Here is a 9,581-nt window from a genome sequence, read left to right on the forward strand (position 1 = left end):
TGGTGCACCACGCATGTCCAATGAGACCACACCAGCGAAGCGAATGGCGTTGTTGAAATTCAAATCTACGCCAGCACCAGCGATTTCTAGAGAATATACTTTAACATATATACGAATAGCGAACGACGAACGCTGGTCGTAGTTGCCATTATGGTCAAAGGTGAAAACAAGGCGCTTGTCAGACCCGTTGGTTCCAGCCACTGCGTCTTCATAAATGCGTCTTCGTCCTTGCGCCAGGTCGTCCAAGTGCTTTTAACGCCAATTAGTGTTTCAAGAAGCACTCATAACATCCACAAACAAAATGCGTGCGTGCTCATCATTTCCAACCCACAACTGCCCCTTGGAGGAAGAGGTTTCCTCTTGCCGAGTCGACACCATATTCTACGACTCAGTCAGATTTGAATAAGTGTACTGCAAATTACAACGTTCTGAATTTAGCTTTATGTTGGTCCAATCTTAGTTTTAGTTTAACAAATATTTAGTGAGTTATAGAGCTCGCTTATTAAATATTTTCAGGCTTACGTTTTCTGAAACTATTTATTGTATTGTAGAACTGATCCGAAATGATGTCACGAGATTAGCTGTTCTTAATATATGCGATCCGTGCTAGTTATTTTTTTTTTTCTCAATGTATTTGCCAATTCTAAGCAAGCAACTTCCGTTCGAAGTGTTATCTTGGGATATTCGTTGGTACATTCTATTCCGCGAGATGAGTAAAGGCTATCAACAATATTCTGCCCGAGAACAGCCTTGATCATCATACCCTTTAATTAAACTACCCTGTTCATGTTCATTCAAGGTGTATATTTTTGTATGGACACTTCTGTTCTTTTGCCTTTTTATTGCGATAACATTGATGTGGACACTCTAGAAGAATTTCTGCCGCTGGCGTTGCCGCGAGGTTCCGTATTAAGTCTAAGGACGATAAAATCGTCGCAAGTGAAATGCGCGACTGAAAGCGTGTGACGGAGAGTCGGCGATCGTGGCTCAATCTCGCGCACTCAACGAAGGAAAGTGGGGAGGAAGCGCGCTGTCTTCCGTTGCACGCAAGGCTCTGTAGGACGGCGGTGGCGAGGGGGTGTTCAACGGCGAGCCACTCTATCTTGAAAGCCATCTGCGACGGAGACAGGGTCCGCCGTTCGCTGTGTTTTTGCGGCTTAGTTAGCGTTAATGTGCGAGGCAGCACGAATGTCATTTCACTCGCTTCTGGTGCCGCGCTTCCTCACTCCAGCGTTTGGCAGCAGGTTTCCGTGGTCATTGAATGAGGGGCGTTCGTGCTTGCTTGTGCGCGTGTGACACCGTGCTTTATAATTTAGGTAGTATGCCTATGTTGACAAGTTTGTTCGGCAGATAAAGCTACTATCCTTACTTCGTATAGCTGTCCATTAATTTGTCATCGCAATCGATGCTGCGACTTTCGGGTGGAGCTGCCACTTTTTCTTCACTTTATAGTCCTGACCCAATGCTCGGTACATGTTCAAAACTTAAATATGGGCGGAGATAGCTCTCAGTTTGTCTTCACATACTCCTATGCTTCATTAGACTTTCTTAAATATATAATGTACTCCGAGTTGCCTCGGAATTACATGGTGCTGGGGTCGTTAGTACATATTTCTGTGTCTAAAGTAGTGTGTCTGTGTCGACAGGTGCACTATAACGCCTACCATTTGAGGGGCGAAGCTGCCTCTTTGGCTCAGATGTCACTGTAGTCATGTGAGAGTCGTGCACTTCATTACTTGGTTGGCACTAAAAAAGAAGTTGACAGTCACACTAGCATACCCTAAAGAGGATAAAGGCAAAAGCCTTAAAAATGAACTGGTTGTGAATTTGGATATGCCTACGGGATTTCCTTGCTTATACAAGGAGAATATTTACGCAAGCTTTCATTTCTTCGGAACTGTTTCCGAAACCAAAGCCACGTGATCAGTTAAAAGGAAGGCCATTTGGTACGTTTTTGATAAGTTTGGCAGATGCTCAGTAGGCACTTGATCTGAATCAGGGGTCTTCGCTGTTCTGAGCGTACTCAGCGCATGCTGCAGCTAGAAGATGGTGAAAGATGTGATTGAGTTAATCTTTTTGATTTCGCTTGTGTAACGAGTATTTCTTTTAATATAGTTGCACACGATCGACAATGCATAGTTCTTTAGTTGCTCTAACTTGTTGCTATACTCATCTAACCTGTTTTGCAAGACTTGTGAATAGATTCATATTTGCACTTGCCACTTTTTTTTTAGGTCTGTGAGAGCACGAATTAGGTTCCATGTCGCCTTGGCGTAGCACCAACTTGCGAAAGGTTTCGTGCCATTTCTCCATTCACAAGTTTTCTGAGTAGGTCCGGATTTCGGCATTTACTTGGTTGATGCATTTTCTGCGGTCGTTGTTAGCGTATTGCTTCCAAATATTAGCGAGCTCTTTTTCTTGTTTCCAACTTTAACGAGCCTATGTCAAGTCTACCAAAGGATGACGAGTTTCAAGTCAGCATCCGGCACCACAGCCTGCTTTGTAAGTGTTCTAGCGGGCTTCTTCCTGGTGTCGTTAATGTATTGCATCCATTTCATGGTATAGGAAGGGGGACTTCGTCTTGTTTTGAGTGACTTTATGCCAGTCGGTGAGTTTGTGTTTCTCAGTTCAGCGTCGAAATGCGTTCGTGCTTACCTCTATCTCAGTGAGGGGTTGTTCACTTATTATCGTGTTGTTATAATGTGCCAGGACACATGTAACGGTGCTTCCGCCAGTGTTACGTCGGGCATAGCGTCCCATTGGACCGAGGTGCCGTGTCCGGTGGGTTGACTGTGGTGATTAAGCAAGGTATATGGGTACGCATGGTAGCCAGGCTTCCATAGTAGCTCATGGGCAACAAATGCTGAAGCTTCGCGTACCAGGAGCAGCGTCGTAACAAAAAGCCTAGCGAGCAGTAGACAGTTTCCAGTGCCACATGCAGTGATTTCGTGTCACCAATTCACCGATCGTCTTGAGACACACTTTTCACGGCTTCTAACCGGACAGGAAACCGACATGCTAGGACGTAGTAGCGCATGTGCTCAAAGTAACGCGCATGGCCGTAAACAGAACTTGACTGGGCGCATCGTGCTATGCAGACGTTCATACAGGGGCACATCCCTCATCGTTAAATATGTCGTGCCATTTTTATAGCCTCCCTACCGGACAGTGTCAGCATATTTTAGTTACGCATGAAAACTGTCGTAGTGCCTCCTGACCAGCGCCTGTTCCCCAAACATGCTGCAATGGCAGCTTGGAGGCATGGTAGCGCCATCTACATTTCGCGAGGGCAACTCTCCTGTAGAAAAAAAAAACGATTGCCGTTTGAGGCTTGTTGCGCCAAGCAGTCCACTGCACCAGCTCACATCACATTCATATAAAGAACAAACAACACTACAAATGAAACGTAAGTGAGAACGTTTACCGCGATCAATTACCAATACATCCATTCGTAATTACAGCCCTCATTCTATAACGACAGGTATTAAACTCGTAAGTCCTGAAAGTTCTTGCATGAATTCAGAGCAATGAATTCACACACATATTGAGCTGAGTACCCCGTGCATAAACAAACATTTGATATTTCGGTGTTAAAATTAACATTAGAATGAAATACTTCACAAAAACTACACGTTAACCTTAACAAACACAGCAAAAGACATGTTTTTTGCCGCAAGTTAAAACACAAGCATGGAAGACAACACGCACCGTACTTCACACTGACTTAGTTTTGGCGATGGCCAATGAATATATACACATATACACGCATGCGCAGGCTGCTCACGAACCTACATTATCCAGCGGTCAAACAATGTCGTTTCCGATTTGTAGAGCAAGATAGATGTATCGCTAATGCAACTTCAACTTTTCTTTTTTTTATAAAATAAGTTTCCACTAGCTCACGTGCTCTTTGATTTCTGCTTCTACCAAGAATCTTAATCACAGAAAAACTTGGTTTGCACATGCAGGCCTTGCAGTGCGCTGGCAAATCTGCCACGACATCTTTCATTCGATTTAGTTCATGTTCCTTGGCTCATTCATTTATGCAGCATCCAGTCTGTCCTATATAGGACTTGCTGCACTCAAGGGAAAATTTGTACACCACCCTGGTTGTGCATTTCCCGTAGGACGTGCCATGTTTCTTGCCATAGCCTTGCGAACCGGTCTCCTAGCGAGTGGTTCTCGAACAATGTGGAACCAGTTTGACGGGGGAAGAAAAGGCAATGGGTACGCCATACCGGCCTGCCACCTTCTTGAGGTTATAGGAGACCTTATGAACATAAGGAATCACAGCAGGTCTTGGGTTTCTGGCACTTTCTTCTTCTCTTGTGGCGCTGGTACCTTTAACCTTCCGTAAAAGCGTTTCGGTGATTGATGTCACCAATGCGTGAGGGTACGGTGCTGCTTTAAGTCGCTTGATCTGTTCATCGAACGAGGCCTACAACGTGTGTGTACACGATTTTGTGAGGGCAGAATATAAGCAGATTATAGTAATTGCACGATTGACAATTTTGGAATGGACGGAAAAAACTTTAATGGTAAAAGGACCTGCGAGATTGCCAGCCCGGGCGCAGGCCACCCGGGCGTTGTGTGCGGTGAGGCATAGCCTTTCCACCACTGCCCGGGCCCGCTGGATAGCCCATAATTGGTCGTGTAGTTCTGAGCTAGTCAGAGCGCTTAGCCATCGCTCATCGAGAAGGTCCGGTTCTATCTTGTCCTCTACGTATACTAAACTGATCTGTGTGCACTTCCACAAGATGTGCGCCATGTCTGCGTGTTCGTGTTTGCAGAGCTTGCAGCTTGCGTCTGGATATTGTGTTGAATTTATTCTGTTTAAGTGTACTGGGTTTCGGAACGTTCTGGTTTGCAATCTTCTCCAATCTGTTTCTTGAGACCTGCCGAGTTGTTTGTGGGGTTGTGGGTATGCTTCTCTTTGTTTCGTGTAGTGTGTCAGTATGTCGTGGTATGTGACCAGTCTGTCCCTGTCGTCTTTTATCGCTTCTTCGTCGTCGTCGCCTCCTTCGTCTTCTCCATCGCCTCCGCCGCAGTCCTTCCCCCTTCCCCGGGGGTTGCGGGGTGTTGGGCCGTCACTGTCCGTGCCACGGTGGGTTAGTTTTCGCGCGACTCGGTGGGCCTTCTCGTTGAGGTTGGGAGGGGCATTCATTCTCGTTGAGGTTGGGAGGGGCATTCATTCTCGTTGAGGTTGGGAGGGGCATTCACAATTTGGGAATGACAAGAATCATACCGCAGCAATCCTTTCTTAGCACGTAGGAAATATTGCCAACAAGCTTGCCCGTCATGAAAGGTTAATCGTAAACCTAAAAACTGTCGTGTGTAAAGTTGTGGCACTTCATGCGTAAACGAAAGCCCTTTGCCACTGATCTTAAAATTTTTAAGATATGATCGCAGCGCTTCAAAGTGCCTTGTCTGTTAAAAATGAATAAAAAGTTGTCCATATATCTAAAACCTTTTAAAATATTCAAAGTACTGTCCCGTTTAAAAGCCTCATCGAGCAGGCGATCCACACAAGGTAGGAATATGTTGCACAGCAGCGGCGCAATACACGAACAAACACAAATGGCACGTTTTTGCAAGAAAAGCTGTTTGTCAGAGCAAATGAAGGTACTGTTAAGACAGGGTTCACATGGCGTTAAAAAGTTCTCAAGCGTAACACCGGCTGCATTCTTTTGCGGTAAATATGTGCATAGAATATAGGAGCATCAGCTTTTCAAAATCGTTCTAATAGAAGACGCATAAAATCTCCCGCTCTTTGAGCCTTCAAATAATGCTTTTGTATTGTTTTGTTGTCTTCATTTGTTTCCTCCATGGCGAGAAATTTTGGCGGGAATTGACGATCGTAGGTTTTCGTTTTTACTTCCCACGGTCAGGAGAGAATGCAATTAACCAAGACGTAGGTGTTTGCATTGTCGGTAGTGTGCTCTGAAGGGGCAGCCGCTAGCTAGTTTTGTTTGTAATGAACTCAGCAACAATAAAGAAACAGGGTTGCGCTGACTTTTCAACCCTCAGAAGAGACGAATAATTAATGACGAACTGATGGTATTCCCAAGCCTTATTGCCACGATTAGAACTATATGCGTGTTATAAAATCATGCGTACCTATGGCTATGTTATCTGAATGGTGTATGTTTAAACGACAATGGCATTCGTGCTCCGCCTAAAGAATGTCGCAATATGATTACCTTGAAGTTCACAGAACGTCGCTCTGTTTCTAGGTGGCGTAAGGTGCTACGGGCAGAGTGCTCGAAAAAGTCGGCCGGACCCGGAGATGGTACAGTCGGACACGGAGCCTCAATGCGTGAACTGTCACGAGGAAAGAAGGCAACAAAGCGGCACGCGCCGCTCGCGCCGAGTGTTTCAGAGAGCTGAGGTACTGTTTTTGGGGCGTTGGCACTATGACACTGCAAGAGGAACGTAGGTAATGTCACGTAAGTAAAGGGACTGCCATGTTAATCTTTTCGTTTCACTTTCCTCAATATGAACACTAAGATATTGTCACATGGTGGTGACGTTGAAGAACACAGTAGCAATACTGTGACCGCCAAAACTAACTTTTATTGGGCGAACCTGTGCCCACAAAACAGGCTACACTTACACCACAACGATAGCGGCGAACACGATCGGCGATCGTCGAAAATCTGATCAGCGGGTCAAGCGCGCCGGCTTTTATACAGCAGTCGTCTAACGTTCCAGACTAATCGTTGGGACCTGCGTGCCTTCCTCAAAGTTCTACACCATTCGCGTCACGCGATGAAATCAGATAACACAAGGTTCGGCGACAACAGACAGCCGGATAGAAGCATCGATAACTTTACAGAAACTTCGGATACATGCAGGCGCGTCCAGCGCTGTGCGATAACATTTGTTAGGCGGCGAAGCGTGGTCGCCCGATAAAGATAAGTACACGTGTCAATATTAACCTCAAATTTTAAAATAACATAGCCTGAAAATGGATATTTAGCATTGGTATTCATTTAATGTCATATTTAAGTTACAAAATTCTATTTCAGTAGTCTTCCCTTTTTACCTACTACCGCCCGATTCATTGCAGATCCAACGTAGTGGGTTGAGCCATACCCGTAGGTACCAAACCAAACCAAACCTGGCGGCAAAAAGAGCCAGAGTACTGAGCGTGCTTCAGCGAACGCTAAACAAGGACTTTCTACAAGAGTTGATGGCATTATATTTATGAACATTAGCAGCGACGATGGAGTGCCTCATGACTTGATAATGTCGACTGACCAGCACTGCGTATGGAGCGCCCGTATGGCGGGTTCTACACTCTTTGTAGAAATAGAAAGGCTGCGAGGGTATGTTTCTCAGTGGCTGTCGAAGTCACAGCCCTTCACAACGCTCAGAAGATCTTAACGACACTGCCAACCCAGCTGGACTGACGGTTCAAGCTGCAAAATGCTTTGATGTTGGTTGTGCAATTTTCATTTTGTATTTTTGGTTAACGTGTGCTTCACTGCGACACACAATAAAAAAGCGATTGCAGAATAATTGCAGGAGCACCGCGCGGTTGTGCTCCACCACAGAAGTATGATTTCACCATAGATCAAACATTATATTACTTTTATTAAAACGAGACACAAAGCTACCTACCTACTACGTGCCAAGAATGAAATACAGCTTCGTATTAATAAATAAAGAAAAGCGATCATGGCCTGGTTGCTAGAGCAGCAGGCTTCTGTTTTCAGCGCTAAATCTTCGCTTGCCACATCAGTCACATTTTATTAATGCGAAAGCATTACATGCCTCACTAAGCGCAAAATCCGGTGGCGTGGCCCCCTATGGTACAAAACGTCACGTGGTCACAGAGGCGCGCTCGTGCCACTGCTCGCGCACTGGGTGACTGAGTGAATGAATAAACTTTTATTTCGTCCAGCAAAACGCGATAAAACGCGCACCCGGCTAATCCCACGGCGGGACTGACAGATCTAGTCTGCTGGCCCGATCGCGGGCCGGCAGACTAGATCGGTTATCTCGCCTCCTCATTACATGTCCTGCCCATGCCCATGTCTTTTTCTTGATTTCAACTAAGATGTCAATAACTCGCATTTGTTCCCTCGCCCAATCTGCTCTTTTCTTATCCCTCAACGTTACACTCATCATTCTTCTTTCCACAGCTCGTTGCGTCGTCCTCAATTTAAGTAGAACCCATTTCATAACCTTCCAGGTTTCTGCCCCGTAGGTGAGTACTGGTAAGACACAGCTATTATACACTTTTCTATTGAGGGATAATGGCAACCTGCTGTTCATGATCTGAGAATGCCTGCCAAACGCACCCCAGCCCATTCTTATTCTTCTGATTATTTCCGTCTCATGATCCGGATCCGCCGTCACTACCTGCCCTAAGTAGATGTACTCCCTTACCACTTCCAGTGCCTCACTTCCTATTGTAAATCGCTGTTCTCTTCCGAGACTGTTAAACATTACTTTGGTTTTCTGCAGATAAATTTTTAGATCCACTCTTCTGCTTTGCCTCTCCAGGTCAGTGAGCATGTATTGCAATTGTTCCCCTGAGTTACTAAGCAAGGCAATATCATCAGCGAATCGCAAGTTACGAAGGTATTCTCCATTTACTTTTATCCCCAATTCTTCCCAATCCAGGTCTCTGAATACCTCCTTTAAACACGCTGTGAATAGCATTGCAGAGATCATATCTCCCTGCCTGACGCCTTTCTTTATTGGGATTTTGTTGATGTCTTTATGGAGGACTATGGTGGCTGTGGAGCCTTAAAGGTATGTTTCAATATTTTTACATACGGCTCGTCTACACCTTGATTTCGTAATGCCTCCATGACTGCTCAGGTTTCGACAGAATCCATACAGTCCATAGAGTCCATACGTGGGTCCATACAGGCATTTATCCAGAGAGCACTCGAGGCCTGTGCCTTCGAGATACTACTAGATCGTGTCTACGGCCTCCTGGAACCTCTGCTCTATCTCTCCGTCGCTACCTCCAGACACACAGCTGGTGACATCAACAGCACGTAAGGAGTGATGTATTCCGTGTATAGAGTGTAGCCGTTCATGGAGTCCTACCATAATTAGATAGAAAAGCATGGACGATTTGACTGAATCCTGTGGTGTGCCAGCGCTACCCATGAGTATCTTCGCAGATCAGAGTTCTGCCACAATGAGGGATGCCTTTCTCTGTGTTACAACATCCTTGGCATAATTATATGCTCTTGATCCTAAGCTTATATGGCTGATCTGATTTAATATAGCTGCCTGCGACGCTTTATCGAATGCTTTTTGCGGCCTAATTGTAGCATTGGTCTAATCGATCTCGTTTTATTGTCTAGGATCTGCTGTTTGATTTGCAGTATGACGTCCTGTGTGGATAGCTGGGTAGGGATACCCAGACTGGAGTCTGGTTAAATTACCTTCTCCTCAATATAGTTATTGATTCTATTGAAGAAGGCGTGTTCAATCAGCTTTACCGTGCAGGACGTGAGTGAAATGAGGCGTAAGTTCCATAGATCTGGAGTTTTCCGGGCTTGGGGATAAGGATGACTTTAGCTTTTTCCCACTCTTCTGGGATGGCGCCTTCGGCC

Source organism: Dermacentor andersoni, chromosome 6, assembly GCF_023375885.2.
Source record: "Dermacentor andersoni chromosome 6, qqDerAnde1_hic_scaffold, whole genome shotgun sequence".
Lineage (NCBI taxonomy): Eukaryota > Metazoa > Arthropoda > Arachnida > Ixodida > Ixodidae > Dermacentor > Dermacentor andersoni.